The sequence below is a fragment of the Plectropomus leopardus genome, chromosome 23, assembly GCF_008729295.1.
Source record: "Plectropomus leopardus isolate mb chromosome 23, YSFRI_Pleo_2.0, whole genome shotgun sequence".
In the NCBI taxonomy this organism is placed as follows: domain Eukaryota; kingdom Metazoa; phylum Chordata; class Actinopteri; order Perciformes; family Serranidae; genus Plectropomus; species Plectropomus leopardus.
The window spans coordinates 11,807,096-11,813,310 of record NC_056485.1 but is presented as its reverse complement, the minus strand read 5'-3'; positions in this window follow the sequence as shown (position 1 = coordinate 11,813,310).

Here is a 6,215-nt window from a genome sequence, read left to right as displayed (position 1 = left end):
TGCTTAAAAACAACAAAGAAATGCAAGACAAAGAGACACAGGTTGCCTACAAAGAGATGCAAAATAACCACAAAAAAGATACAAAAGAACTGAAACAGAAAATAAAACAACCATTGAGACACAGAGGCATCAGTTAGTCTTGCCCGTGTATTATGGCAAAGTTAGGAAATGCCTGTGACCATGCTTACTGTGCTATTGTAAAATATTGTTAAGAATCTCAAAGATGCAGCATCCTTATGCTGAATCTAACCTGAGCTGGTCAGGATCATGTAAGTGAAATGCAATAAGCTAAGAAAACGAGAGTGACTCATGCTACAAACAGTGAAACACAGCAGCTCTTCATTCTGAAGGCCGAGCACAGAAATACACCGACCCAGCATCATCCATAAACAATGATCTGAGGCTTATTTTTCCTTTGGACATGGCTTCTGTCTGTTTTCTCTCAGTGGCTGCAGTGGGCGAAAATAGCCCTCTCAGAGACACACCCAGAAGAGAGTCAAATCAAACATCATTATTCCCTGGGTAAATATTGTGAAGAGATCTCATCTCTACTGGCTGCAGAGGAAATGAGGGACGAGGCACTATTCCTGGTGTGCTCTGGTCAACCTTAAATCAGACCTTATTACAGGAGACACTGGCAAAGCAGCCAGCAGCTACTAGCACACATGAAAACGCAGCGATGCAAAACTCACATGGCATAAATGTATGGACACATCATAAACATGCAAAATGCATCCAGATGTTGAACACAAAGAAACTGACTTCTAGGACAAACAGACTCATGCTGGGCTTTCATCACAGCCTCATGCATATATAAACATACACAGTGGGGTGTTGCAATCTGCTAAGATGGTCCAAAAAGTCTCAGTCCTCATATATGCTATTGTTCTGTTTCATGGCCAAAATTAGGTTACTTTTTAGGGATGCACACTAGACAACGTATGAGTAAAGAAATTGAGGGTAAAGGTAAGCTTACTGAGTACTGATGTGGTCAAAGGTCAAAGTTAATCACAGTAACCAGACACTAGCATGCAACAGAAGGTGCACCATCCGTATCCATATCATTTCCTAGATAACAACATAAGGATGGTTTTTTTAAAGATCACAATAGGGAAGAAAATCCAAACAATGCAATGGCTACAAGTACAAAATTCTACAAAATTATAGTTCAGTATCTTTTCTATTGTTTTATGGATATTAGTAGCATATTGGAAATTCATGTTACGGATAGTAAGAAATACATGATCCCATTTGCACAACAACTACAAGCTTTTAACCTCTTGAAACCTGAATTGACATAAGTTTTCTTGTGCTATAACGAGATGCCTTTCACAAGCTATTTAACCCTTAAAAACTAAGCAAACTGGTTTAGTTGCTTTAGAGAAGGGAAAAGGTAGTCAGAAACTTGGCATGAAATATCCCAAAAATTGCAAGAAATTATTAAAAGGTGACCATTGCACCACAGACGATCAGTGAAAAAATTAGATTTTGTCCTTACACGTTACATCAGTCGTGCTTCAGAGCTTCAACTGCTGCACTTAATACCAGGCCAACATTTGTATGTGGGGCCCATATGGATAGTAAATGGGATGAAAAATGGGCCCTATGTGGGACTTTCTACAGGTTCCATAATGACCCCATGCCAATTGTCCACATCAGTGGGGTTAACCAAGTGGGCCCCACTTTGGTTATGGTAGGGCTACCTGGGTTTAAAGTGGAAGAGCCCGAAATAGGCATTTTATCGGGGGCCCAACTGCATAAACCCACCAATGTGGGCAACTGGTATGAGGCCTTTGTGGAACCTGTGGACACTCCCATAAAGAGCCCATTTAATACCCACATTGGCCCAACATACAAATGCTAGCTGCGTAATTTCAAACTGTTCTCATACAGAACAAATAGTGCCACTTCATCAGAGCTTTTGGTGTAAGTGCGCAATGCTAAGAGGCCCCTTTGGCGTGCACATGGAATACTGTTCCACGGCATACACTGAGAATGCGGCCGAGCAGAACCAGTCGCTGTGTTATAACATGCCGGTGGACAGCACATGCTGCATCTGCCCGATACAAACATGGGTGGCATCACATAAGAACACGGCCGGACAGAACTTGTCCCGTGTGCATGAAATGCAGCAAGCAGGTGTCATGTTGAAATGCTGCCGGTAATAATGTAAGGAGTGTTCTGCGTGGTTTGCCATGTGCTGTTGTAGCCAAAACATAAGCACGTCATCCCACCAATTGCATTTGTTGTCATCACGTCGGCGGCATTCTGTAACGTAAATAACAGATGCAGAGGTATATTTAACTCATAATACAAAGATGACGAAGTCCACCGACAAAGTTGCAACATGTGACGAGTTGGGATGAGAACATGTTGGTAGTTTCTCTTATTGCAACATTGTCTAAATCTATAATTAACTTGTCTGCTGTATCATCTTAAAACCAGCAGGGGCCCCTAGTGAAGACTCCCAGCCTGGAAAAACGAACCAATTTTTCAAAAACTATTGGCTGGAAAGCCTTGCCGCTTCAAGAAAGCCCCGTTTGCCCATCACCAAAGAACAAGACTTGTCAATAGCAATCACTGGCAGAACAGCTTCTGTCCCTGAGATGGGGGCTGGAGCCCTCAGTAGTTTCCTCCGAGCTGAAACTCATCTTTGATTTCCAAAGTCAACAGTGAGAGGCATAGATTTCCTCTCTCTCTCTTCAGACTACTGGTGGGAGCTGAGAAAAGGAGAGAGACAGGGGAAGAAGCTATGTTTTGTTGATTGCCGTCCTTGTGCCGGCGGCTTGCCACAGCCGCTATTCTTGGGGCTTGCTTTGCGTGGGGGTTGAGAGAGAGATTTTTCCGTGGCACTGCAAAATGAGAAATGACACGGTTTCCCCAAACGTGGCGCCTCATCGGCCTGTTGTGGATTAGTTAAGGCTGTTATTCTAATCTGCACCCCTTTTCTTCACTGCCTCATTATGGAAAGGAGGTGCCAAGGCCTCATAGGGAGAATAACATGGAGCCCTGTTAAGAGTCGTTAGAGAAGATAGATGATGCCTTGTTGATGGAAGTCAGTGCTGATCTGACAGGGCAGCAGGAAGCCAAGCTTCAACCATTTGTGATGTAAGAACTTAAATCCAATCACTGAACATGTTTGACCGTGGACTGCAAGAAATAGGAAGACAGCAGAACAAGGTCGTATACTGAGCAGAGTGTCTTTGATGTCTGAAAAATGGAAATATGATGCAAAAGAGAGCATTCAACATTGTATACTACAGTGTGTTAGCTGCATGGCAGTTCTGTTAGTGGCAGCGGGGATAGAGGGACATTTCTACGTGTGGCGAATTTTAAAAAAGGGTTTTATTTCCTTTGACCTTCAGCGTTTAATTAATTTCAAGCCGGTCAAAAATGCTACTTTAACTCCATTTCACTGTTTTCAACTTTGCAATTGACTCAGTTGAATTCGTGCGCAATCAACAAGGGCCGCTGATCACCACTTATCCTCTCAAATAGACAGGTGCAACATGTCTAACCCTTCGTAACCGCTTGTTAAAAAGAACATTTCAGGGAGTGCTTAATGGATGAACCTCGCACAAAGAGAAGGCACTTGTGAATTTACCTGTGAATTAGCAGTGACACGGGGCCATTAAAGGGATCATATACAAGTCACATAAAGGACCACTATTCATCCACTCCACCCCAATCAGCTTAAAGGCCTTTTCATTTAAAACATTCAAGAGCGTTTCATCGCTGTATGAAAGACAATGTTCTACAGAGGACAAATACTCAGTGAACAGCTGTGCATACTGTAAATCAGAGAATGAGATGGATGACACAAAAGCATTTCAACTGGAGGGTTAAGCAGTGAGGTGTGTGTGCTCATAATGCCGCAAAAACAAGCTCCTTCATGATACGAGGCTTAACTAGATGTTGCCAGCTGGTTTACTGACAAATAGTTAAAGATGAAAAGTCTTTGCAACAAAATATAAAATATTACCTCATAGTCCACAGGTAAAAAATGTGATTTGAGGAAATACAAATATTGCTAATTATGTCTGCAGGGTGAAACTAGGCAAAAACCAGAATGAATGCATGAGTAACATTTATACAGGGTCCCCAAGGAAAAAATCAATCAAGCAATCTTGCCCACTTGCCCAGTGTTTTTCAAACATATCAAATTTAAACTCTGTGCAACCACAACTTCAGCTAGCTGGCATACATAAAGGAAGAGATGAAATGTGGCGGAAAAAAATGAATAAAACATACAGGATGGTGAACAAAATGTCTCACATGCTGCATATTGAAGCTATGTTAAATCAAAAGCTACATGAGATAAATTTGCCATTATGTTACATTAGGTGGACAGTTATCAAAAACATGTTACCAATAAATTTCATTACACACAAATAAATTCCATGACCTTTACAACATTTTGAATGACTCTTTACAAATTCAATGACTTTTCCAGGGCTGGGAACCTGTTTGTATGATGCAGCAAACTAGATGCTTTACCTTATCTCACCATGTTATGGTAATGTGAAATAAAACACATTTAATCCAGTATCCTGTTAATTCAGTCCAACTCAGCGTTGGCTCAGAAATTAATAAACTGTAGTTTCTGTGTTGTCCAATATCTGCGCCTGGGGAAATGACGCATCTAATCATGTGTAATTATTTCAAAATTACTGCAGTGGACTCCTGCGGAGCGTCATGTGGTGAACCCACCCCAAACACTAAGTCTGTATAAAAATATTTTGTGATGAATAAAAATTTCAATTTTTTGCTGATTCAGAATAAAATACAGTATCTGTTACATAACAGGGGTGAGGACAACTGCATCATGGGTGACATGTTACTGCTATTGCCATGCACATCTAGCTTAGCCAGTGAAGAAATCTGCAACTGAATTACATCTCACTAAACAGTTCACCCTGTGAAACCTGGAGTGGCCTCACTTTGCTAGTGCACTAGTATTTAAAACTTCACACTTATGCAAAATGGTGCAATTTCTTTCACAACGTGGGGAGCAATGAGCACCTTGGTAAGAAATGTACCTCAAATTGCAAGAAATGACTAGATGTATTATGAATTCTTTAAAAAATAGAGAAAACTATATTTCTAATTATAAGTACATACACAAAGCTTTATTACAGAATTATCATTTTTAAGCACTTTTTCCAAGCTTTGTTTGTTTTGTTCGAGTACTTTTTCTTTTCTCTCTCTTTTCCAAAAATTATTTTTCAGGTAATTTTCTCGTAATTTGTACTAATTTCTTGATAATTTGGGGGTCATTTTTCTTGTGTTGCTCTTTGCCTTTTTCCCATGTTTATAAAAAGGAAAAAAAGAAAAAAGAAAGCCAATTTTCACAGGTGTTAAACCAATTATTATTACGGTAAAAAAATAGTTTGTTGCAAAACCAAATTTGCCGGTATGGAAATATAATTTGAAACCAATTTCATCAGGACAGATGACACTATTTCACAGAAATGTTCTTAGACCGGCTCTCAAAATCTAAAGTTAAATTAAATCTGAAAATCTGCCAGTAGACACACACTTCAGACATCTTGACAAGAACATAAATCTAAGTCCATGTTATTCAGAAATGGAGTAGAGGTAAAGTAAAAACATAAATGTGAGACATTTTATGAAATATTAATTGATGGGGGATCGGCGGACTGAAAATACCAAAGAAATAAAACAATTCCAACTGAAGCTATCCAGTTTTTTTTTTTACGTCAATGCTTAAGCCAGGAATAGTTGGTTACTTACATTTCATTGCCTCAGGATCGAACGACAGGAAAGTATCTCACACTTAAGTGTGTCAAAATTTTTACTAAGCATTCAGTGCATTCCATTTACATAATGGTAACGCTGGCACAAAATCTGTCAGTATGCAAAATGCTGATGTTCGATCTTCTACAGCTCTGTCGCTTTGTGCTCAGAAGTACAAACATCTTGTAATTCGCAAACTCCTATTATCTCAATTATCTGTTTGTGAATTCAAATCCTCAACACACACAATGGGAGAAAACCGTGAGATGAAGAAGGTGCCGAAGTGCCTCAGTTTCACTGTGGAATATGAACAGAAAGGTAGTATAGAAGAAATGAGTGTAATAGAAAACCTGGTGGGCCATAAATCACATCAGCAGACGCACCATATGCAAATATGTTTACGTGCGCCTGCTGACATCAGCAGCTGGAGACAAAATGTACAAGCATGTTTTATTCAT